The sequence below is a fragment of the Vombatus ursinus genome, unplaced genomic scaffold (genome assembly GCF_900497805.2).
Source record: "Vombatus ursinus unplaced genomic scaffold, bare-nosed wombat genome assembly UNPS02009573.1, whole genome shotgun sequence".
NCBI lineage: Eukaryota > Metazoa > Chordata > Mammalia > Diprotodontia > Vombatidae > Vombatus > Vombatus ursinus.
The window spans coordinates 8,423,144-8,450,707 of NW_020949351.1; the positions used below are offsets into that span (position 1 = coordinate 8,423,144).

Consider the following 27,564-nt stretch of genomic DNA (forward strand, 5'->3'; position numbering starts at 1 on the left):
GAGAGAGAGAGAGAGAGAGAGAGAGAGAGAGAGAGAGAGTCATTGAATCTTCTTAAACCAAAATAGGAAGATAGGAGAAATAGTCTTGAAACAGATATTCAGAAGTCATAGAAGAAAATATTTTTGCCCCTGGAACCATTATGCAGAGGAAACAGTAGAGTCATTAATGATCCAAGTCAATCTGAGGTTTGATATACTAAGGTAGTAAAAGACAATGTTTCATTCAATTTCTAAATCAAAATGTAATTCCTAAGATGGGGAGCTAGGTGGTCCAGTCCATAGAGTGCTGGCCCTGGAGTCAGGAATACTCATCTTTACGGGTTCAAATCCCACCTTAGACACTTAATAGCTGTGTGATCGGCAAGTCACTTACCCATCTTTGCCTCAGTTCCTCATCTGTAAAATGAGATAGAGAAGGAAATGCAAATCATACTAGTATCTTTGTCAAGAAAATCCCAAATAAGGTCATGAAGAGTCAGGAATGACTGAAATTATTGAACAACAACAGCAACAACAATATTCCTAAGACTAAGTACCAAGTAACACAGAAAAGGAAAAGAACCTCATCTTGTCTATACACATGTGTGCATGTGTACACACACATACAGTCATTTAAAAAACATCAATTACATGTTTGACCAATACCATTCTCCAGATAATTCATGAAATTCAAGGAGGTATTACAAGGAAATAAGTAAATTGCATAAAACTTCTTAAATTTGTTTCAGATTGATAAATGTGTAACCAGAATTTGGTTGATGCCTTCTCATACCACTTTGGAGTCCTACAGTAATGGAGATAAAATAAATGAACATAAAATATTCTGATCAAGCCAAATCCACAAGCATTTATTAAGCACCTATTATATTTCAGGTATTATACTGAATACTTGTAGCAAAGAAAGGCAAAAAAAAGAGAATTTAATGTTAAGGAGCTCACAATCTAATGAATTTTTTTTTATCTTTTCTTTTATAAATGGTGTAATTAATTTCTTAAAATATACAATTAATATCTATAGGTGATAATGTGTATTGTTAAGAGAGAATACATTTAACTTAAATTATCAACCAATTGATTTGAATATTATTAATAATTCCCAACAAAACCTCAACAAAAATGAATTTAAAAATCTAGCAATAGAGGCTGCATCTTCCTCAATGTTTTGTTTAGCATTGATGATGACATGCTTGTTTTATTTTAAATTTGAAGACATGACAGCTGGTGATGTTTATTTCCATACCCCTTGTGACTTTTCTATCCACTGTATTTGTTTGCAACAGAGATGGCTCACATCAGGGTCACTTTGGACAATGAACTGTTGACTTGCCAGCACTTATTTGAAGATGGCTGTTGACAGAGGTGAAGGTGCACCCTGTGATGACTGGCCAAGTTCTATCTGCTTTCTGCTTCACCAGCAGACAGCTGCTACTGTGCATAATTATTATGCAGAAGAAGGAAATGCATTGTTCAGATTTCTACTTGAGTTCACAGAGAGTCTATTCAGATCTCTTTACCTATGTGTGGCTTTTCTAAAAACAAAGCAATAGATTAGATCTGACATATGCTTTTACATTGCTGGGGGAATGTAAAGGAAGAAAGCTATAAGAATTATGAACACCCTTTTGTTGTTTCCATTCTTTTTTTCATCAAATAAGCATGAACCAAATGAATAGTCACCCAGTTTTGTTTTTATGTAATCTGTACCACATTTAGGCTATATCTAGTTAGTATAAAAAGAACTAATTTACATACTTTGGGAGGGGAAGGAGAACTGAAATGTATTTTATATGAGATATTCTGAATGATGACTTTATTGAATTTCAAACTTTTTCAAGCCCTAATAGGTGGTAACTGTGCAAATGAATTAAATTTAAATATTTATATAATAAATTATATCTATAATGACTTTTTTATTATTTTTTATTAAATTCTTAGCAATAGCATTGATTTTTATTAGAATGCCAATGGATATTGCTATATAATCTTATTTCCATTTGATATGGTTTATATGAATAATTTCTAATGCTAATCAGAAATAAATAGCAGATTTGACAGGTTGGAATTAGAAAATGCATCCTTACAATTCATTAAAACATTTGCTTAGTAAGTATTTCTTTGTGGTTTTCTCCTCTGTTCAAAATGGTGAAAGAAATTTTTAATTTATTAAATATTTATTTTTAATTCAACATTATCGAAAAAAATTAGACAATTATTTAGGAGTAAAATTACTTTCATAAAATCATGACTAGTTCAGGTGATTAGATCATTGTTCATAAAATAATGATAACAATAACAATAATAATGGCATTTATATAATACATAAATACACACAAAACATTTTACAAATGTTATCTCATTTTACCTTCACAAAAGCCATAGGATGTAGATACTATTATTATTTCCTTCTTACAGATGAGAAAACAGACAAACAGACGTCAAGTAATTTGCTCTGGGTCATGCAGCTCATAAGTATCTGAGGCTAGGTTTAAATTCAGAAATTCTTTTGTCTGGTTCCAAAGGTTCTGTTAAATGTCAACTATAAAACAAAAACAATAATGAAAAAGGTAGTGATACCTAGCGAATAAGTTATCAGTCTTAGTGACAGAAATATATAGGTTCTAAACTTGCCTTTGACATATTATATGGTCATGCACCAGTCATGCAACCTCTCAGGTCTTCATTCAACTCTTATCAAGAAGTTTCTACTCTGCATTAGTGATGAGGATTTTTTACCAGATATTTCCACACCAGGAATTTCCATATTGTGAGAAATCATGGGGCTGGATCAGATCAAAGTATTATGTCAATGAATTAAAACATTGTTAGAGACATCTGGTGACTCAGTGCATAAAGTACTGGGCCTGAAGTCAAGAAGACCTGAAATAAAATCTGACCTCAGATATTACCAAACCATGTGACCCTGAGCAAGTCACTTAACCTGGGTTTAACTCAGTTTCCTCAAATGTAAAATGGGTATAATAATAGTCCCTAGCTTAAAGGGTTATTTTGAGGATCAAATAAGATAATATTTCTTTAAAAAAAAAAGGTGGGGTGAGAGGTTTAGCTCAGTGCTTGGTACAGAGTAGGTGCTGTATAAATGCTTATTCTTTCCTTTCCTTTCCATTCCTATTTCATATGCAGTTAAATTTGTATTAATAGGGCCTGTATCTTTCTAATGAAAACATCAATCCATAACAACAATTATATACACATACATATATATATATGTATATATATACATACATTTTCATCTATACATGCATATATACACATGGATATATGTGTGTATGTGTGTTTAAAGTTTACAAAATACTTTCCTTACAATAACCTTATGAGGTAGCTTGTGCAGGAATTATTATTATCTCTAGTAGGTGCAGCAGATAGAGCACTAGAATCAGGAAGACATGGGCTCAAATCCTGTCTCAGACACTGTCTCAGAAAGCTGTGTGATCTTAGGCAAATCACTTAACCTTTGTTTGTCTCAGTTTCCTCATCTGTAAAATGGGGGTTATCATAACACCTCCCATTCTAGGGTTATTGTGAAGATCTAGTGGGATTATAGTTGTAAAGCATTAGTTTAGTGCTTGGCACATAGTAAGCACTATACAAATATTATTATTATTATCATTATTGTTGTTATTGTTTTTGTTGTCATATCACATTTATGAGATAAGAAGGACACCGAGGCTCAAAGAAGTTAAGTAACATTTCTAAGGTTACACATCTAGCAAAAAACAAACTTGGGGTTCAAACCCATGTCTTCTCACTCCATATCTTGTTATTTTAATTTTATCACTCAGGTTCTGTGTGATGACTTTTAGATCAAAACCATTACAGAAATCATCATTAAAAGTGCATTGGACATCACGTACTAAAAGGTATTAAGGAAAAAAAATATTATTTTATGCACTTTGTGTACTGGGGTGGGTTGGGCAAGAAATAGGGGTATTTCTATACAATTCAATGAATTATTTGGTTATTTAGTCTGTCCTTCTGATTTTTCCCCTTTCCTCCATCTGATAATAATGAAAACTATTTTTATTACTGTTCTATCTGTCCACCTTGTCCTCCTCATTTATCTCTACTTTTTTTTCTTCTTCTCTAATAGTAATTGTCAGTCAGAGCATTATAGCCAAACAGGAAGGCATTAGTTTATAAATGGTTTCCAAAATGAAATTTAGCAGAAATGGGAAGAAACAACTGTATGCTTGATTATTGAAAAAATTACTGGTAATATCCATGTGAACACTACAACTAGAATCACATTTTTTATTGTACTGAACACTAGATAGTTAGGTACTTAAAACAATCCAGATTAAAAAAAAAAACTTTTGTTTTTTCTGTATCAACATTTCATCTGTAGTTCTGCATGATGTGTCTCTCTAGATAACAAATTCTCATTGTTATTCTAACATTTTATCACAAAATCATGCCCTGGTCTTACAACAAAAAAATAACATAGAGGTGGAGGTCATAATAATTCCATTCTTGTAAGGCATATATTAATGAATTATTACTTACAGATTTACTCTTTCTTAAGGATTATACAAGAAATAGATGCTATTTTAAACATTTCAATAAAGAGAGAATAGACCCTCAAATGCAAACAAATCACTTTGAAACAAAGTGTATTTATTTATTTTGATTTATTTACTTATTTATGTATTTCCTAGTGTTTGACTGGTGCTAAAACCCCTCTAGGGTTACCTTCCATTTGCTCTGTACACATATAGCATAAACGTAGTTATAGACCTACTATTAGTCCTTAACCCTCCCCTCCCCAACTACAATATAGTCTCATTGAACATGGAAATGTTTTTAATAGGCATTCATAGGAGTTTTTTTCCTTATATTTGACTTTAACATAATGCCTGGAACAGAGAAAGAACTTAATTAATGCTTATTAATTGATTGATTTTTATAAAGGAAAAGCTCTGCTAGTGCATTACCAATTACCAACTCAAGCAGGTACTTCAAATCTGCAAAGTTTGCAAGGTACATGGAGCAGCATTGATTGTCATGTAATGATCAGTGAAGCTAGGACTAGATAGAAATTGTTTCCATTCCAGAGGATTGGCCATCAGACAATGAATTGTTTTAGCCATAATAGTTTAATAAACCATCTGCTAAAAAGTATAAGATATGTGATCTTTTTCATGGGAGGGAGCAGATCTGTGAATTGTTTGAAGTCTTGAAGTGTAATTGATTGATATCCAAACCTTGATTTTAACAGATATTGTTTTTCTTAATAATGAACTTAATTTACTCTTTGTTTCACCCATATTTGACAGAGACTTCTGATTCCTTTCAATTTAATGTCACCACAAGATTCAATTTTTACCAATAGATTCTTTAAATTTGTTCATGGCTAGGTCTTGAAACAATTTTAGCATTTTGGCAAGCCATTCAGTATGCCTTACAGAAAAAAAAAAAAAAGATATTCAATTCTAGTTTGTTCAGTGTTCCTCATGTGAAATTAAGGGAAACCATACTTCTTATAAATGTAAGCTTTTTCCAAAGCACATTTTATGTAATTTTGATAATTATATCATTATTTCTTTAGACATGCATTTTTACTACATATGTATTTCTAGCATTTCAAATTTGTTCCATAAATCTGCAAGACATGTCTAATGGATTCAATTAACATGCTGATACAGATGACTCTCACTTCTATATACCTAGCCCATTCTCTCTCCTGTATACCAGTCCTTGCATCAGTCAGTCAAGGGTTTTTAAAGCACTTACCATTTGCTGACCAACTAGAGGATATTTTCCACTAAATGTTCCATTGTATTTGAATTTTAACATAGCAAGAACAGAAATTATTATCCATCATCTTTTCCTATAAATTATTTCAAAATTCTCTATTTTTACAGGAAATAACACTATTCACTCATCCAGGTTCACAACTTCAGGATACACCTTGACTTTTCATAATATTCCATCAGTTAGTATTTCTTACTGATTTTACCTATATGAGCCTCACATCTGTCCCCTTCTCTTAACTGACCTATCACAATAGTTCAGGCCCTCATCACCTCTCACATGGACTTTTGGAATATCTTTCAGTCTGCCTCTAAATTCTCCACTCTCCAAGTCATTATTTACTCAAGCCAAAGTGAGATCCATAAGCACAGGATTGTCCTTGCATTGTCTTTTCTCACTAAGCTCCTTTATCTCCCTATTACCTTTAGGATAAAATAGAAACTCCTTGACAACCTTCTCAAGCTTATTGCATATTATTCTCATTAACACATTGTTCCAGCTAAACTTGCCTATGTATTTTTGTTGTATGCTATTTCTATTTCTGTGTTTTTGTGGTAGATTGTGCCTCGAATGCCCTTCTTCCTTGTCTCTAACTTAAAATCTCTGGTTGTTGTTGTGTCATTTTTTATTTGTGTCTGACTCCTCATAACCCCATTTGTGGTTTTCTTGGCAAAGATACCAGAATGGTTTGCCATTTCTTTCTCCAACTTATTTTGCAGATAGGGAAACAGAGTCAAATAGGATTAAATGACTTCTGCAGTGCTACACAGCCAGTAAGTATATGAGGCTGGATTTAAATTCAGGTCTTCATGACTAGTTCCAGCCTTCTATCTACTGAGCCACCTAACTTCTCTGGCATCATATTTTTGGATTTATGTATATATGCATTTGTTATTTTCCCAAATAAAATGTAAGTTCCTTAAGGGCATATTTTTAAAATTATTTTTATCACCATTAATCAGAACATTGCCTGGCACAGAAGATATTTTTAATAAATGTGTGTTAATTGGATAAATAATCAAATTTTCCCTAAATTAATGCCTGTATATTTTGTATATTAACTCCTGTATATTCCCTAAATTAACTCCTGTATATTTTGTAAGATTTTAGGATTTTTTTTCAGCATTTGTTGACAGATGAAATAGACTCTGATTTAGAGGGAAAAAGTAAAGTGGGTAAGAGGAGGAATTGTTGTTTCATGTTACATTATGCTTCTGGAAAAGAGAACTGGTTTTGAATTAGAATTCCTAGGTTTAAATACTTGCCCTATTATTTACTATATGTGTGACTTTGAGGAAGTTACGCCATCACTGGGTTTTAGTTTTATCATCTGTAAGATGAGGGAATGGGATGAAATTTTCTCAGGTACCATCCATCTCTAAAATCTGATGATATTAAATATTTTTGTAGGACATTTTACATGTGTAAAAATAACATCTACTTTTTGATCCAGGGGCTCAATTGTTACACTCTCTCTATCTCCATTAAGTCAAACAATAAGCATTTTTTAAGCATCAGTTATGTGCCAGGAACTGTACTAAGTATAGATGATTTTAAAAAAATGCAAAAGGCAATACCTACCCTTGAGAAGCTCACAGTCTAATGAGGGAGACAAAGAAACTCCTCTCTTCTCTGGAGCTATGTACAAAAACAGGTGGTGGTGAGAATTGTGAAAGCTTAACTTCCAAAAAATTAATAACTTCTTCTTTTTAAAAAAGAATATTTATTTATTTATTTTTATTTTTCCGCCTTAACTTTTATAACATTTTGAGTTCTACAATTTCTCCCCTCCATTCACTGCTCCCTCAACAAGATGGCATGCAATTTTATATAGGCTATACACATACAATCATGTTAAATATATTTCCATATTATGAAAGAAGAATCAGAGCAGAAAAGGAAAAACCACAAGAAAGAAATAAAAAAGAGAAAATAGTATGATGTGATCTGCATTCAGACCCCATAGTTCTTTCTCTGGGTGTGGATAGCATTTTCCATCCTGAGTCTTTTGGAATTGTCTTAGATCATTATATTTCTGAGAAGAGCTAAGTCTAAGAAAGTAGGTCATTGGAAAATGTTCCCATTACTGTGTACAATATTCTCCTGGTTCTTTCTGCTCGCTTCACTCAGTATCGGTTCATTCAAGTCTTCCCAGGTTTTTCTGAAATCTGCCTGTTCACTATTTCTTTTTGTTTTGTTTTGTTTTGTTTTTTTAGGCTATTGGGGTTAAGTGACTTGCCCAGGGTCACACAGCTAGTAAGTGTTAAGTGTTTGGTCTGAGGCTGGATTTGAACTCAGGTCCTCCTGACTTCAGGGTTGGTGCTCTATCCACTGCACCACCTAGCTGCCCCATGTTCACCATTTCTTATGGAACAATAGTATCCCATTACATTCATATATCACAACATGTGCAACCATTCCACAGTTGATGAGCATCCCTTCAATTTCCAATTATTTGCCACCACAAAAAGAACTGATAGAAATATTTTTGTATTTGTAGGTCCTTTCCCCTTTCTTATGATCTCTTTAGAATATAGACCTAGTAGTAGTATTGCTGGATCAAAGGGCATGCCCAATTCTACAGCCCTTTGGGCATAATTCCAAATTGTTCTCCTGAATGGTTGTATCAGTTCAAAACTCTACCAACAATACATTAATGTTCCAATTTTCACACATCTTCTCCAGCATTTATCATTTTCCTGTTTTGTCATGTTTTTGGCAAAGACATTTTAATTTAATGTAATCAAAATTATCCATTTTGCATTTCATAATGTTCTCTGTATCTTGTTTGGTCATAAATATTTCCTTCTCCATAGATCTGACAGGTATACTATTCTTTGCTCTCCAAAATTTGCTTATGCTATCCCAGAAGCTGGAGTCATTGGTTATCAAGCAGTAGATTGCTATTGTCATTGACTACTGAGTTTTATACATCTAACCTATTCCACTGATCCACTCTGTTTCTTAGCCAGTGACAAATAGTTTTGGTGATTGCCGCTTTATAATATAGTTTTAAATCTAATATGGCTAAGTCACTTAACTTTGCATTTCTTTTCATTAATTCCATTTGATATTTTAGACCTTTTGTTCCTCCAGATGAATTTTGTTATTATTTCTAGTTCTGTAAAGTAATTTGTTGGTAGTTTGATTGATATAGCACTGTATAAGTAAATTAACTTAGGCAGAATTGTCATTTTTATTATGTTAGCCCAGCCTACCTATGAGTAGCTATTATTTTTACAGTTATGTAGATCTGATTTTATTTGTGTGAAAAGTGTTTTGTAATTGTGTTCCTATAGTTCCTGGGTTGATCTGGGTAGGTAGAATCCCAAATACTTTATATTGTCTACACTTATTTTAAATGGAATTTCTTTTTCTATCTCTTGCTTCTGGGCTTTGTTAGTAATGTATAGGAATGCCAATGATTTAAGCAGGTTTATTTCATATCCTGCAACATTGTTAAAGTTGTTAATTTTTCAAGTTTTTTTTTTATTTGATTCCCTAGGATTCTCTACGTATACTATCATGTCTTCTGTAAAGAATGATAGTTTTATTTCTTCATTGCCTATTCTAATTCCTTCAATTTCTTTTTCTTCTCTTCTTGCTAAAGCTAATATTTCTAGTAAAATATTGAATAACACTGGTGATAACAGGTATACTTGTTTCACCCCTGATGTTATTGGAAATGTTTCTAGCATATCCTTCCTGATGGTTTTACATATAATGCTTCCTGATGGTTTGAGATAGGTGCTACTTATCATTTTAAGTAAAACTCCATTAATTCCTATGCTTTCTAGTATTTTGAAAAGAAATGTGTGCTGTATTTTGTCAAAAGCTTTTTCTGTATCTATTGGAATAATCATATGATTTCTATTAGTTTTGTTATTGATATAGTCAGTTATGCTGATAGTTTTCCTAATATTGAACAGCCCTGCATTCCTGGTATAAATCCCACCTTATCATAGTGTATTAACCTGGTGATAAGTTGCTGTAATCTCTGTGATAATATTTTATTTAAAATTTTTGCATCTGTATTTATTAGGGAAATTGGTTTGCAATTTGTTTCTCTATTTTGGCTCTTCCCAGTTTAGGTATCAGCACTGTATTCATAAAAAGAATTTAGTAGAACTCCTTCTTCATCTATTTTCTCAAATAGTTTATGAAGTATTGGAAATAATTTTTCTTCAGATGTTTGGTAGAATTCACATGTAAATCCATCTGGCCCTGGAGATTTTTTCTTAGGGAGTTCATGGGGTAATTTAAGTATTTTATTTACTCTTCTGTTATTCTGGGCAATTTTTATTTTTGTGAAAATTCATCCATTTCACTTAGATTGTGAGATCTAGTTGCATACAGTTGGACAAAATGGCTCCTAACTATTGTTTTAATTTCCTCTTCATTGGTGGAGAATTCACCCATTTCATTTTAGACCTTGGCAATTTGGTTTTCTTCTTTTGTTTTTTTTTTAATCCAATTAACCAGATGTTTATCTATTTCATTGTTTTTTTTTTCATAAAACTAGCTCAGTTTTATTTGTTAGTTCAATATTTTTTAATTTTAATTTTATTAATCTCTCCATTATTTTTCAGAATTTTCAATTTGGTATTTAATTGGGGATTTTTAATTCATTCTTTTTCTAGCTTTGTCAGTAGCTTGCCCAATTCATTGATCTCCTCTTTCTCTATTTTATTCATACAAGCATTTTTTTAGGCAATTGGGGTTAAGTGACTTGCCCAGGGTCACACAGCTAGTGTCAAGTGTTCAGTCTTATGTTATGTTGCCATTAGTGGCTAAGCAATTAGTGTCCTTCATGGTATATTCTTCAACTGAATGTAATCTAGTATACAAAAGGGAAAGAGATGAATGGTGGTTGAATGGGCTCATAGGACTGTTATGTCTCAGTAATTGTCCACACAACTAACTCTAAGGCTTCAGAGAATCTAGCTTGGAAAACTGTTATTGGCCTGTCTATTTGCCCAGGAAGATAGGTAAGATGACCTTGTGAGTCATCAGAAGTTCATGTGTAATAACTATGTGAACTTAGAAAGTCATTTCCCAAGATAAGTTCTGGGGCATTATTTTCTGGGTGTTCAGAGACAAACGTGGAAGAGGTACCATGATCTACTCTTATTCTACCATCTTAGCTCCCAGAAGTTTCTCCATACATTCCTCTTGTTTTTCCTTTGGCTTCACCCTGTAGCCCTGGGTTAAAATTTCTTAAAAGTGTGAGGACACTGTGGCTGTGGTACCAAGGAACATCCACACAAAGAGAACTGTTGTTCTGGCATACTATGCTATGTTTAGTCAAATGAGTTAGCCTCTGTGTTTATATCTGATTGTTTTTGCTGTGTAACTTCAAAGACACTGAGTAGGAGGATAACACAAGGGGGAATCAATCAGGTGTCTGGACTGTGATTCCAAACTCCTATACACCACAAGGGCATAAAGTTTGCATATCAGGATTAGAAGGAGTTTCCTAAACTGATTATTTTGTGTAAGATAAGGGATACATAGCACTGAGTTCTGCTTCCACAGATATTGCCAAATAAGGAATTTATTAAACAATGCTGTGTTAACAGACAAGCATATCCTGTTTTGCAAGATTATTGGTTAGGGCCCCCTAGTTTTAGGGAACAAGAGGGTTTGGGAATGTGCATAACAGATTGAACTCAAGTGTTCATGGCCTGGTCACTGAATCCTAACTACTGAGCATGCTTAATTGACTTTATGAATATTAACTTCTCCACGGGGGAAGCAATAGCACAAAACCAGGCACATTTCATATGTTAACAGGAAGGGCAACATGTTAAGAAGTAAAATGAAGTGTGAGTATCAGGAAGCATATAAACTTGAAGAGTCTGGACCAATCTTGCCTCAGGAGGGAGGAGTAAGATGAAACTAATCACATAAAGCTTGCTCTTGCTTCTATACATTGTGTGTCCCTATGGGTTACCATACACCTGCTTTTTGAAAGAACTGCAAATAAACATTTCTTCACTCCCTTCAGTTTAAGTTTCATTTCTTAAGGGAGGACAGAACTCTGCATTATGTGCTACTAGAGGAGCAATGAACTGCAGAAGCACACTCGGGTGCACCTTTTAAATTAGATAATGGACTGCTACTTACATACACCACACATACACACAAAAAAAAATACCTAAGTATACACATGTGCTTTATCTGTCATGTACCCTCATTTCACCTTTTCTGCAATGGCAGAGGAAGAACATCACCCTTCCAGAGTGACTGGAAGACTCCTTTTATACTTAGCAAATGAGAAGAAAAGACAGTACTATATTCAGGGTAGCTCCAATGATCACTTTCTGAAAGAGATCCCCAAATAAAAATTACCAGGAATATTATAGACAAATTCTACAAAAAGACAGGATGAAGCAAATTTCCAGCCCAAGACAACCTGGATGGTTGATTAGAAAGGTCTATTGAGCTGGGCTAGGAGAGGAACGCAGTTTAGTGTGGGCATGCAGGCCTAAGCAAACCTGGAGCAGGCCTCAGAGGACTGAATCATGGGCAGCTGTGGTGGTTTCCAGACTTCTCAACTCATGAACTCTAAACACTACTTAGAAGGTCAGTAGGAAAAATCTGTGTGGGTGGTGAGAGAGAATTTAGGTCTCAGCCCCAGTTCTGAGCATGGCCCAGGGCGGTGGTTGCTTCCTAAGCTTCAGGCCCACAGACTAAGGAGGAATCCAGTGGCTGATCAGATGGGGATTGCAGGGATCTCTTTGCTGGTGCAGCACTCTCTTGCTTTGCCCATGCTTAGATCTGGGTCACAGTTCTGAATGGTGGTCCTGGGTGAGGAGGAGCACTAGAGTGGTGGAGCTTGTAGTGGCTATGGAGAGAGAATTTTCCTCACAGTTCTAAGACAGAAAAGAGTGCTTCTGGTCACTCATACACTGGAGCACAGGCCAGGAAAGGAGTAACACTTCGTCCTTGATGATAGCACCTTGGAAGAACTGTAAATTATCAGGTCCTTAGAAGTATCTCTGAAAACAACTGCACAAAACCCCTGAAGCTTGGGACAGTACATTCTCCACACTGGAAGCAGACTCCTACCTTAATAAAGAGTTTATACCTCAAGTAATTGGCTAGGATCATGAGCAAGCAAAACTAAAAGAATCAGACCATAGAATCTTTCTTTGGTAACAAAGAAGATCAAAACATACAATCAGAAGAAGACAACACAGGCAAAGCTCCTAAATCCAAAGCCTCCGAGAAAAATATGAATTGGTCCCAGGGCTCAAAAAGGATTCTTAGAAGCAAGTAAGAGAAGTAGAGGAAAAACTGAGAGTGATGCAAAAAAATCATGAAAAACAAGTCAACAGCTTGCTAAAGGAGACTTTAAAAAATACTGAAGAAAATAACACCTTAAAAAATAGACTAACCCAAATGGCAGAAGAGATCCAAAAAGCCAATGAGGAGAAGAATGCCTTGAAAAGCAAAATTGACCAAATGGAAAAGGAAGTCCAAAAGCTTACTGAAGAAAATACTTCCTTAAAAATTAGAATGGAGCAATTGGAAGCTAGTGACTTTATGAGAAATCAAGACTCTGTAAAACAAATCTAAAGAATGAAAAAATAGAAAACAATGTGAAATATCTCATTGGAAAAACAACTGACCTGGAAAATAAATACAGGAGAGATAATTAAAAAATTATTGGAATATCTGAAAGCCATGATCAAAGAAAAGAGCCTAGACATCATCTTTCAAGAAATTATCAGGGAAAACTGCCTTGATATTTAAGAACCATAGGGCAAAATAGAAATGGAAAGAATCCACCCATCTCCTCCTGAAAAAGATCCCCAAAGGAAAACTCCTAGGAATAGCGTAGCCAAATTCCAGAGTTCCCAGGTCAAGGAGAAAATATTGCTAGCAGCTAGAAAGAAATAATTCAAGTATTGTAGAAACACAATCAGGATAACACAAGAATTAGCAGTTTCTACATTAAGGGACCACAGGGTTTGGAATATAATATTCCAGAGGGCAAAGGAGATAGGATTACAACCAAAAATCACTTACCCAGCAAAACTGAGCTTAATCCTTCCAGGGCAAAAATGGCCATTCAGTGAAATAGAGGACTTTCAAGCATTCTTGATGAAAAGACCAGAGCTGAATAGAAAATTTGACTTTCAAATACAAGACTCAAGAGAAAAATGAAGAGGTAAACAGGAAAGAGAAATCATAAGAGACTTATTAAAGTTGAACTATTTACATTCTGCATGGAAAGATGATATTTGTAACTCATGAGTCCTTTGTCAGTATTAGAGTAGTTGGAGGGAAAAAATATATATGTATGTGTAGATAGATAGATAGATAGATAGATAGATAGATAGATAGATAGATAGATAAATAGATAAATAGGGGGCACAGGGTAAGTTGAAGATGAAGGGGTGATATCTGGAGAATAAAATTAAGGGGTGAGAGAGAATTATACTGGGAGAAGAAAAAAGGGAAATGTAGAATGGGGTAAATTATCTCACGCAAAACAGACAAGAAAAGGCTTTTACAGTGGAGGGGTTACAGGGGAAAGGTGAGAGGGATTGAGTGAATCTTACTCTCATAGGATTTGGCTTGAGGAGGGAATAACTTACACACTCAATTGGGTATGGAAATCCATCTTACCCTATAGAAAATAGAGGCGGAAGAGGACAAGAGAGCATGGGGATGATAGTGGGGAGGGCAGATTAGGGGAAGGGGCCATCAGAAGCAAACACTTCTAAGGAGGGACAGGGTCAATAGAGAGCATGGAATAAATGTGGGGTGGGATAGGATGAAGGGAAATATACTTAGTTTTTCACAACATGACTACTATGGAAGTGTTTTGCATGACTACACATGTATAACCTGTATTGAGTTACTTGCTTTCTCAATGAGGGTAGGTGGGGAGGGAGGATGTGACAAAATTTGGAACCCCAAATTTTAAAAACAAAAAGTTAAAAACAGTGTTTTCACATGCAATTGCGAAATAAGATATACAGGAAATGGGGTATAAAAATCTATCCTGCCCTACAGGAAAATTGAAGGGGAAGGAGAAAAGAGAAGCATGGGGAGAAATAGAAGGGAAGGCAAATTAGGGGTATTCAGAATGCATGCCATCTTGGGATGGGGAGAAGGACAAGATGGGGAGAAAATTTGGAACTCAAAATCTTGTGGAAGTGAATGTTGAAAACTAAAAATAAATAAATTAATTTAAAAAATAAAAAAAAAATTGGAGGGCTTGTAATATGATATTTTGGAAGGCAGAGGAGCTAGGATTATAACCAAGAATTACCTACCTAGCAAAAAGTATAAGCCTTCAGGGTAAAAAAGGACATTCAATGAGATAGAGTATTTTCAAGCATTTTTGATGAAAAAAACCAAAGCTGAATAGGAAATTTGAATTTCAAATACAAGACTCCAGAGAATCATAAAAAGGTAAACAGGAAAGAAAAATCATAAGGGTTTTTAACAAGGTTAAACTGTTTGCATTCCTATGTGGGAAGATGATACTTGTAACTCATAGGAACTTTCTCATTATTAGGTCATATAGAAGGAGTATATATAGACAGAGAACACAGGTGTGAGTAAGATATGAAGGGGTGATATCTAAAAAATAAATAAAATTAATGAGTGAGAGAGGAATGTGCTGAGAGAAAGGGAAAGGGATAAATAGAATGGGATAAATTACCTCACGTAAAAGAGGCAAGAAAAAAGATTTTATAGTGGATGGGAGGAGGGGGGAGTTGAGGGGAAGTGGATGAACCTTACTCTCACCAGAACTGGCTGAAAATGTGAATAACATATACACTCAATTGGGTATACAAATCCATCTTACCCTACAGGAAAGTAGGAGGAGAAGGGGATAAGTGAAAGGGGAGCATAATAGGGCAGATTAGGGGAGGGGGTAGTCAGAAGCAAAACACTTTTTAGGAAGGACATGTTGAAAGGAGAGAGATAACAGAGTAAATGGGGTGGGGAGAATAGGATGGAGGGAAATATTGTTAGCAATAGTAACCATGAAAAAAAAAATGAAGCAAGTTTCTCTGTTAAAGGCCTCATTTCTCAAACATATAGAGAACTGAGTCAAATTTATGAAAAATAAGAGCCATTCCATAATTGACAAATGATCAAAAGATATGAACAGTTTTCAGATGAAGTAATCAAAACTATCTACAGATGTATTTGTTTTAAAAAATATTCTATTGTTTGGAGAAATGTACACTAAAACAATTCTGAGGTACTACCTCATACCTATTAGATTGACTAATAGGAGAGAAAAGGAAAATGATGGATGGTGGAGGAGATGTGGGAAAAATGAGATTAATTAATTAATGCATTGTTGGTGGAGTTGTGAACTGATTTAATCATTCTGTGGAGCAATTAGTAACTATGGCCAAAGGGCTATAAAACCATGCATATTCTTTGACTTAGCAACACCACTACTAGGTCTGTATCCCCAAAAGACAAAAAAAAAAAAAGTAAAAGTATCTTTTTGAGCAAAAAGATACTTACAGCAGCTCTTTTCTGGGGGCAAAGAACTGGAAATTGAAGGAATGCCAATCATTTGTAGAATGACTGAACAAATTTATTATGTGATAGAATACTATTGTACTATAAGAAATGATGAGCAGCATGCTCTCAGAAAAACTTGGAAAGACTTGCATGAGCTGATGCAAAGTGAAATATGCTGTGAACAAATTAACAGCAATATTATAAGATGATCAGCTGTGAATGACTTAGCTATTTTTCACAATATAATGATCCAAGAAAACTCTCAAGGACTTATGATGAAAAATGCTATCCATCCCCAGACAAAGAAGTGATGGTTTCTGGATACAGACTGAAGCATACATTTTTTACTTTCTTCTTTCTGAAAGTTTCTTTATCTATGTTTTCTTTCACAACATGATTATTATAGAAACGTTTTGCATGACTACACATGTACAACCAATATTGAATTGCTTTCCTTCTCAATGAGGGGGGCTAGGGAGGGAGGAAGGGAAAGAATTTCAACTTAAAATTTTTAAAATGATAGTTTTCTTACATGTAATGGAGGAAAAATAAATCCTAAATAAAAAGAAAAAAGGAAAGAGAATCAGGTGAAACAAATGAATTGGTTAAACAGTAAAGAAAATTCTCTTCTTTTAATTCACTTGTGAACTAATTATTCACATAATATTCATTATGCATGATTAAAAGTAATAAATTATGATACATTAGAGATAAATACAATTACAATTAGAATTATGACTGATATGTTTAAATCAATTGGAGAACTATATGTTATAATCCTATGTTACTTTTCAAAGATATAGAAAAATGAATATTTGCATATGTGTGTATAAAAATATATACATATAGATATAGCAAATGGATGGACTATGTCAGTTGTGAGAAATGATTGCTTCTCTCTTGTATTAATAATTATTGTGTTAGGATCAAGTTTTTTTCCCCTTTTCTATTTCCTCATCCAGTAATCAACCAGTGTGGGAAGTCTTTCTTGAACACTAACCCATCCAGGATGCCTGAGACCTAATCAAACACAGTTAAAGAAATTCTAAGTTTGGGCTAATGGGTACTTTTCTACTCATTGTGTTTACTCAAACAAGCCTAACAAAATGTTGATCCTCTCTTTTGTCAGACAAGTGACATGGAAATTTATCAGTCTCTCTGAGTAAAATTTGAGTGATTCAAGTCACATACCCCAAGACCCTCACTGTAATATAGACTTGCTCCTCATTGTAATATTCATTCTTCATTAATTGTTTACCAATCAGAACTAACTGGTACTCTCAGGAACAACTACTCTTCAAAGTTCATATAAACTGTAAGTCACCATCATGAGGGGTCTTTTGTCAAAGAGAGAGATAGCCAAATGACACTTTTTTTAAAATTAAAATGCTGGCATTATTAATGAAATAATTAAATTACCAGAAATTATGTCTCTTAAGTCTTTTTAAACAGCATACAGTGGAGCAAACTCTTAGTAAACAGCTAGAATGTCTTTTTCTTTCATGCATCTACTTGGTTTTTGGATTAATCGTTTTTTTTATCTTTCCCTAACTAGGATAAATGCTCTAGTAAAAAATGAACTTGTCTGCCTATGATAAACAAGGTAGGTATGATAGAGACAAAAAAGGCAAAAAATCTAAGTTTGTAGTTTTAGAGTTTTTAAAGGAGTTACATAACCATGGAAAGCAAATTGAATGTTTTGATAGAAACTGTGAAAAAGAGCAATGTATTAGTGAAATACATGATGATGACTGTAAATGACTTTCAAATGCTGACAAGTAAGCTGAATAAGTGTAGGACTAGCAAACATTCTGCTCACATATGACTGCAATTTGATCTGCCCAATCCCAAAATGTAGATTCTTTTTTCAGCAGTCTAAAGGTTACACTGGTCATATAACAATCAGGTATACTGGATTATGTTTGAATAGAGGTTTGGATTTGAAGCAAAATGTGTTTTCACAATACAGATATTCACAATTTTACAATGAACAAAATTAGTCTGAGAAAGCAAACTATTAAGTGATCAACAAATGTTTTTCAATGTATTAATTAATTACTTTTCAGGGAACTGAAATGCATTTTGTTATCCCATACAATTTAACCCTATTTCATTTTTAACCAAGCATTTTCCCTCAGTTTCAATAATCATTGTCTATAGATAGATAGATAGATATTTCTTTAGGCTTTTGAAGTAGATTGTATTATTTCACTGATCATCACAACAGTCTGGCAAGACAAGAAGGGCAGAGACTAGTGTCATATTGCAGAAAAACAGAAACAAAGGCACATAGGGATTCCATATTTTTCCAAGGTCTCACACTCTTTTGGCTAACGATTAACATTCCTTTCTCTTATGTTGGAGTCCAGAGCTCTTCCAAACATGGGGTGGCAGTTTTGTCTTTTTTTTAGTTTATATTTCTCCCTAACCTACTGGCAGCAGGAAATCTTATCTCTTTATTTTTAATTACATGTATTTTCTCCTCTATTTCTGTTTGTTGTATGCTTTCAAATTTGGTTGGGGGTGTGGGTTTTTTTTCATATGCATCAAATGAGCTCTCCATTAAATTTCTATTCTGATGGCCTACTATGACACTGAGGTGACATTATATTCTCAAAAGCTATGTAGCAGAGCATAAACTATGACACCATTTAGCTATCAAGAAAGGTTTTCATTTCAACTTATGACTTACTATATGCCTGTGGTACAAGGACCAGCCATTTTAAGTTCATAGACACCCACCATGAATTCGACTGTAGATTCATGACTATTTTTTTGGCCTGAAGAGGTATAAATTGTTATAGTGGATGGCATACCCAATTCACTGAAGTCGTAAGTGTTTGAAATATTGAAGAAGTATCAAATGAACAACTAACCTAAGACAGAATATGGTTATTTAAAGAAAACAAGTTCTATACAATTGATTATATGGTAGAATAGAGAGCTAATTTGTCTTAATTTGGAATAAGAATGTGTTTTTCCTTATAATGTGGGGAGAGGAGGAAAAGAGAAAGTGATGATGCTGATAAAATTTGAGGATAAAAGAGTAGGACCTGAGGTAGTACCTACCAATTGGCCTCAATTTCAGTGGAGAAGACTAAATTATTCCAGTTCCTCATTATTGTCAAATATTAGAAGATTTAACTGGAGATTACATGAAATACTGGTACTAAGGATAGAATAAACAAATCCAGAAAAGCCATAAATGAAAAACGCAAAAAAAAAAATCACTCGGTAAAAATAAAGATTTAAAAATTACAATCTCTTAAAGAAACCGCCATCCTCACCTCACAAAAATACATTGATAGGAAATTATTTGGCCCAAGAAGATGGAGGAAATTTGATAGTAGTTCCCTTAAATCTCCTCTAATATCTGACACTTTTTTGTGTAAACAATATGTGTTCTACTCCCAAAAGCACTTGCATTGCATTGGCATGAGTATTAGGAAAATTACCACATGGCTTTCAAAGCCGTTATCTAACAATTATGAGGCCTTAAATGGGACCTAGAACCTTTAAGTCAGAAGTTCATTTCAATCTCTTTGCACAAATTTGAACATGACCAGTCTTTTCTCTTCCCATGTCTTAGGCTGATATCATATGATAGTATAATATAATCTCATCAAAATTGATAATGTTCTTCATCTCAATCCTGCAGGAATTTAAGTTATTTTCTAACATCATGACCTAAAAAGATTCATCATTCCATATAATTTAGAATACATTTGCTAAATGAAATGTCAAATATGTACAACAAAACTCTCCTGAACATGAATACTTGAATAAGTCATGGCTGGTTATGTTAGTCTAAATTTTCCAAAATCTACCTTTCTCATCTTGTGCTTGAGATGAATGTTCTTTTGTGACAGTGTTGTCATAATGGAAACTTGCACATCTAAAAGGCCTTTACAGTTAGGAGGAATTGGTCTCAGATTTACAAGAGATGGTAGAAGGTAGGAAGCCATAATTATGCCATTCACTCAAGTCTCCTAAGTAACAATGTTCATTCCCTTGATTTCTATAGATATAACATTTTTTACGTGGATGATCACCAGATCATCACACGTGATACATTAACAGGCTGGTTAATGAACTTCAGAAGGCAGATACTGTCTCAGTGTCTTGTTCTAGAGACTGCCTCTACATTATCCTTCTAGAAGTCTCAGTTAGCAAGTAGGCAAAGAAAGGTATCTTCTGATGCCTGGAATCTCTAGCTTATTTTAAGAACTCTAGGTATTAAATAATTTATTCTTCATAATCTTCTCCAAATCATGACTAAAGAACCTCCACTGATGGGTTTTTACTTTTTATCAGTCTATTAGACATTACATACTTAGTTTATAATAAAATTATTTACTTAAATATCAATGTAAATAAAGAAACCATAGACGAGGGGTTTATAAGCCTGTTAATTTTTTTTTTGTATTTTAAGTATTTCAATGAAACCATTTTCTTTTTCCTATGTATTTTATTTTATTTAGTTAAAAGTATTTTCTAAGAAGAGGCCCATAGGTTTCAATAGTCAAAAAGGATCATGACATAAAGCAAAGGTTAAGAACACCTACCACAGACCATTTTTTCTTAATATCCTATACACCTGAACTTATTTTTCCCCAAATATACATTCAGTGGCAAAAGTGAATTTCATAGGAATATTGTCTTAACATCTGCACATGGGGCATCTGGGTGAAAGGGTTGCAACTGAAAAAAAATTACCTGGTAAAAAATGACCAACAAAGAATAACAATCTCAAAACACCTACAGAGACCATGTGAAGAATATGCAATGAGGCATATTTTCTAATGCTGCTAAAGTGAATAAAACACCTACTAATATCCCCACACTACTCTGGGAATACTGATCCATGACAGTGATTATCTCAGAGGCTCTCTGTCAAGCATTTTCCTCTGCTACTCTCCTCCAAGTATTCTTTTATTTTTAATATTATTAAGTACCACCTTCTGCTCTAAATGTGATCAAATTTTTCTTCCTCATGATTGCAAAATACCCTGTATAGTTTCTACTATGGAGGGCATTGTTTCAACTCTCGCACTAGATCTTTCAACCTTTCCATTAAGTTATGAAAACAGGGGATTGCAGTCCTGTGTTTAATAGGCTTTCCCCCTGCAGTAGAGAGGTTACGGCTCTTTAATCTGCTCTTTTAACCTATACTTTCAGCTGCCTTCTTTGAGTCTAGCTATAGAAGCCAGGTGAGATCCTACCTTTGGAATCATCTGGGACTGAGACTTTCATTTACTGGAGGTGCATTTATTAGCAAGCTTTTCCCCTGCAGGAAAGACTACATACAGATACTCTCAATCAGCATTCTTTACAGGTATCTATGAAGCCTGCTATAGCATTCACTATAGCAGACTTCTCAAGACAATAGCTGTAAAGCTCTCAGTGTTTTTTTAAATAAATTCTTTCAATTGAATCAATGAGCTTTATCCCAAAGTCAGAATACCCTAGAAAGTAGAAAAGCATAGACTGAAATCAGGCTTATTCCTTTAACTCTGCTTAGAACTCTATTAACTACCATTTTTTTTAAATTCTTAGATTATGAGTTCCTTGAAGGCAGGGGATATCTTTGGCCTCTTTTTGTATCTCCAGCTCTAACATAGTTCCTGGAACATAGTAGCTATTTAATAAGTATTTCTTGATTGATGGTGGACACTTAATAAATGTTTGACTGACTTTTCTCAACTACATTCTTTCTTTCTTTCTTTCTTTCTTTCTTTCTTTCTTTCTTTCTTTCTCTGTGTAACTCCCTTGTCCTCTGTTTTCTTCCTAGGGCACCTCCATTCAAGTCTCACTTCATTTATGGTTAGAAGTCAATTTTAATTTTTAAAGCTTATAATATCCCCTGACTGAGATACATCTAAAAAATACCTCAACTTCCTCAAATTGAAAAAAAGGGAGATGCTATGGTTAAAGGAAAAATAATGCTTTAGCCTTATCCCAGTAGTCATTATAAATCTATGCAAATAATAACAGATAATGGCTATACCATCTAGAGAAAATCCACTTGACCTTTCTCATAATATATTATAGTGTATTTTTTTACTACTTCATACTATAAAGCTGAGTGACTTCTTTTTCAAATTTCTACCTTATAGTTTGGTATTTGAATAACTTTTGATGCAATATTTACATCACTCTCCTGAAAATAATCACCCTTATATCATCAATTTATTTGGTGTCTTCAAGATATGATTAGCACAAAAAAAAGAAATATTGTCTACAAAGAAGGCATTGTATCTGCAACTTTTCCCAATCTCTTCTCTTCCCCTCTTCTCTCAGAGGAAGAGGTAATCCATATCTTTGCTATGCAATCACACTGCTATTGCCTTTAACCCTATGTCCTTATGTGTCCTCCAGGACCTTGCTCCTGCAACCATCTAATTTAATTTATTTCAGATGAGTTGCATTCAATAATTATTTCTATAAGTTGCTACTATCTGTAAGGCACTATGATTTGCTATATATATAGGGAAAATTATATTGCTCTCATACACACACATATATATGTATATATATATATATATACACATATACATACATTATATATACACACACACACAATCTAGAAGTACATAGGGGAGAGGAATGACACACACTTCTCCCATTCTTTAAATTACATTAAACCTTTGCCTCGATTAAGACCTCTGCTCCCTTAATACCTCCACATTTTCTCATGCTCTGTTCATCTCCTGTTCATCTTCCTGCTCTGTCTTCAATTGATTTTAAAACTAATATTGTCTTCATAGTCTCCCTCTTTAGTAACTAACTAGTCATTGTGCCCACTAGACCTTTGACTATTTCAGAACTATTAAGCAGAATCTTTGGATAGACCCTGACTCCTGATCCTTCAGTTGTTGCCCTCTTAGACTCTTTGGAATTGCTGAGGGGAGCAATAAAATTCAATCTTATTGCACCACAATGAGTTTATGGTAAAAACAAAATTTCAGTGGTAGAAGGGGATAAGAAAAATAATGAAAGAAAGAAACAAGACTAAGAGAAGGGATACTATGTGCTGATCCATGAGGTGACATAATGGGTAGAGTTCTGGGACTTAAGTAAAGCTAAGGACAAATCCAGTCTCATATACTTACTCACTGGGTCATCCTGGTCAAGTCACTTAAACTCTGTTTCAGCATCCTCAATTATAAAATGAGGGTAATATTAGAATCTAAATCCCAGAGTTATTGAAGATCAAACGAGATATATTTGCAAAGTACCTCAGTTTTCTCATCTGGAAAGAGATGCATAATAATAACTCTTTCAGAGTTAGAGTGAGGACAAAAAGATATATTTGTATATTTACCTCATCTGTAAAAAATGGAATTAATAACACTGACCTCACAAAGTTTTTGTGAGGATTAAAAATTGAGATAATGATTGTAAACCTCTTTACAAATCTTAAAGCATTAAAGAAATCCTGGTGATGAGGAGGAGGAGACTATGAAGTCAAGGGAGAATGTATTGACTCTGGGGTTTCAGAGCAGGTTGCACAATATGATCCCAAAGACTCCTTTCACTTTGAGATTCAGTGATTCTGCTATTTATGAATCCTTGTTTAATATTTTTGACTCCTTATATCATTATGTAGTCAGGCTCTTTGATAGTCATTTAAAATATAAACACAAGAAAATAATCATCCCTGTCTTCAATGAGCTTGCCTTTTATTAAGTGAAACAACATATACACATTTATATATCTACAAAATATAGAGAAGGTAAAGCCAATGTCAAAGGCTAGTAATTTGGGGGAAGGGTTCAGGAAGTAGATGACCAATAAAGGCCTCATGTAGTAATTATCACTTGACTTGAACTTTAAAGGGGTCTAGGGATTTTGGAACATAAGCAAAGAAAGAATACCTTCTAGGCAAAGAGGAGAGCCTGTGAAAAGGCCCAAAGATAGGAAATGAAATGGCATATACAAGCAGTAAACAGCAAGTAGGCTAGTTGGTCTGTAGGTTAGAATTCATGATAAGAGGAATAATTTATAACAATTCTGGAGTGGTAGGTTGAAGTCAGATTGTGAAGGGCTTTAAATGATAATCAGAAAAATTGGTTAGTATTCGGGGGATTGTTGAACAGAATTGTCTCTATGGTAGTATTTCTCCAGGAATATTTTGTGATTTTAATACATGCATGAGAGGCTTCTTATTGGAGAAGAGTCATCAAACTTCTGAGTCAAATACTTTAAAAATTATAAATAATCAACACTGTATAATTCTGTAAATGTATCTTTCAGCTAAACATGTAACTATGAAAATGTGATATGTTTTCTTAATAAAAATGTTTTTTAAACTGCAAGATGTCTCCCAACCAATGATATTTCCTTCCATTTTTGTTTTCATGAGAAATCAAACTCTGCCAACACTGTAATTGATCTTCTGAGGAGAACCTGTTAGTAGACTCTTCATTTAATTGCATTTTAATTTCATCTTGTTTTTATTTGTAGTGAGAAGTCACTGCTGCTATATTTTAGTTGCTCAAGTAGTGTGCCAATTCACTGATCATTGGAAAAGGATTTTGCAAACAGAAGTCCAGGGAATTTGACTTTCATTTCTGGGAAAACTCTAAAACTTATTATTAAAGTGATTGCTTTGTGAGCATCAAAAAAGGGGAGCAGTGATAACCAAAGACACAGAGATCTTTCAACAATAAGAGGTCATTCCAGACTTACTTAATATTCTTTTTCTTTAAAAAAATGTTACTAGAATAGTTAACTAGAAAAATGTAATAGTAAGGAATTCAACAAAGCATTCCAAGGAAAGATAATCATTTTCCATAAAATGATATTTCTTTTGGGCTTTGTTCAGATTCTACCAGTACTTATAGTCTTGTACTTGGATTAAAAAAAAATGTTCTCACAAATATAAGAAGGAGGAGCATCTTCTTTCTTTCTTTCTTTCTTTCTTTCTTTTTTTGGTAAGGCAATTGGGGTTAAGTGACTTGCCCAAGGTTACACAACTAGTACATGTCAAGTGTTTTGTCTGAGGCCGGATTTGAACTCAGGTCATCCTGACTTCAGGGCCAGTGCTTCATCCACTGTGCCACCTAGCTGCCCCCGAGCATCTTCCTTCAATAGAGAAAAGTTTGTTTTTAAAAGACCTAGGAGTTTTAATGTGCTACTCAACATGAATCAGAAGTATGATGTGGCAGCCAAAAAAGATAAAAAAGAATAATGCAAACTTAGTATGCCCTAAAAGAGAGATAATATCTAGGATTAAGAATGTATAGTCAAGTAAACACAGAGCATACCTAGAGGCAACTGAATCTTTGGCAGCAGTGGTGGTTTCCAGATCTCCAAGCCCACAGACAGCAAAGATAGCTTAGAAGGTTGGCAAGAAAGGTCTGTCACACCTGGGTGAGAGTGGAGCACAGTCCAGTGCAAGCTGCAACAGCACACCAGGCCCCAGCAAACCAGGAGTAGGCCTTGGGAGTGATTGAATCAGCAATGACAGTGGCAGTGGTGGTGGGTGCTTCTAGAACTCTCAGCCCACAGATGGTAATGAAGTCAAACAACTGATCAGAAGGAGATTACAGTGGCATCTTTGCCAGCACTGAGGCAGGGCTCTGTTGCTTTGATCATCCTTGGATTTGGGTCATTGTCCTAGGTGGCAGTCCCAGGGCAAGAAGAAGCACTAGCGTACCAGACCTTGCATCCATGGTGGAGCAGTATACTTCTCACAGTTGCAGGGCAGAAAAGACAGCTTGTGGTTGCTCATAGACCAGAGCACAGTTCAGGAGATTAATAAACACCTCTTGCTAGATCATACCACCTTGGAAAAACTGAAAACTTATAGATCACTAGAAGTACCTCTGAAAACAGCTACACACAACCCTGAAGCTTGGGACAATGCACTCTCAATCCTGGAAGCAGAGCCCTGCAAAAAGTTAAAAGTTGAGGAATAGGCTGGAAAAATGAGCAAACAATGGGAAAGGACTCTGACCACAGGAAGTTACTATGTTGACAACACTCAGAAGAAGACAACAAAGTTTTCTACATCCAAAGCCTCCAAGAAAAAAATTTAATTGATCTCAGGCCATAAAAGAGCTCAAAAAGGATTTTGAAAATTAAGTAAGAGAAGCAGATGAAAAATTGGGAAGATAAATGAAAGTGATGCAAGAAAATCATGAGAAAAGAGTCAATAGCATGGTAAAGGAGACAAAAAAATACTGAAGAAAATAGCACCTTAAAAAAACAAACTAGGGCAAATGGCAAAAGGGGTTCCAAAAAGCCAATGGGGAGAAGAATGCCTTAAAAAGCAGAATTGGGCAAATGGGAAAAGAGGTCCACAAGCTCACAGAAGAAAATAATTCCTAAGAAATTAGGATGGTGCAAATGGAAGTTAATGACTTTGTGAGAAATCAAGAAACAATAAAACAAAACAGAAGGAATGAAAAAAATAGAAGACAATGTGAAACATATCATTGGAAAAATGACTGATCCAGAAAATTGATCCAGAGAGATCATTTAAAAGTTATTGGACTACATGAAACCTATGATTAAAATAAAAAGAGCTTATACATCATTTTTCAAGAAATGATTAAGGAAAACTACCCTGATATTTTAGAACCAGAAGGTAAAACAGAAATTGAAAAAAAATCTACTGATCACCTCCTGAAACAGATTCCAAAATGAAATTGACAGAAATGTTATAGACAAATTCCAGAGTACCTAGGTCAAGGAGCAAATATTGCAAGCAGTCAGAAAGAAATAATTCATGTGTAATGGAGCCACAGTCAGGATCACACAAGATTTTGCAGCTTCTATGCCGATGGATTAAAGGGCTTGGACTATGATATTCCAGAGGGCAAAAGAGCTGCAATTACAACCAAGGATGCCCATCAATTAGGCAATGACTAAACAAGTTATGATATATGATTATGATGGAACACTATTGTACTATAAGAAATGAAGAACAGGACCTGGAATGAGTTGCATGGGATGATGCCACAGGGAGAGGGAATGCCATGAAGCTGTCATAGGTTTCACAATCCAATCTAATCTAGTCAGTAAGTTTTATGCCACTCCAAAGGAGTAAATGACAGTTTCATGGGAATGTGATTGCCACTTGCAGGAAAGTAACATCCCATCATCATCAGAGCAAATGGTCCCACCATGATGAATTGTGATGAGGTCAAAAAAAATTATAAGGATCTGGAGACCTTCATCATCCATGCACCAAAAAAGGACAAACTTATAATTCTGGTTAACTTTAAGTCCAGATTATGCAGACTAAGACATGCCAGGAAGTCATTAGTAGGAATGGAGCCA

General features: G+C 34.5%; 1 pseudogene; it reads left to right on the forward strand.

Annotated features, from left to right (window-relative positions):
• LOC114035984 overlaps positions 1-12,015 on the forward strand; it is a 15,380-nt pseudogene extending 3,365 nt beyond the window's left edge.
• The last annotated feature ends 15,549 nt before the right edge of the window (positions 12,016-27,564 follow it).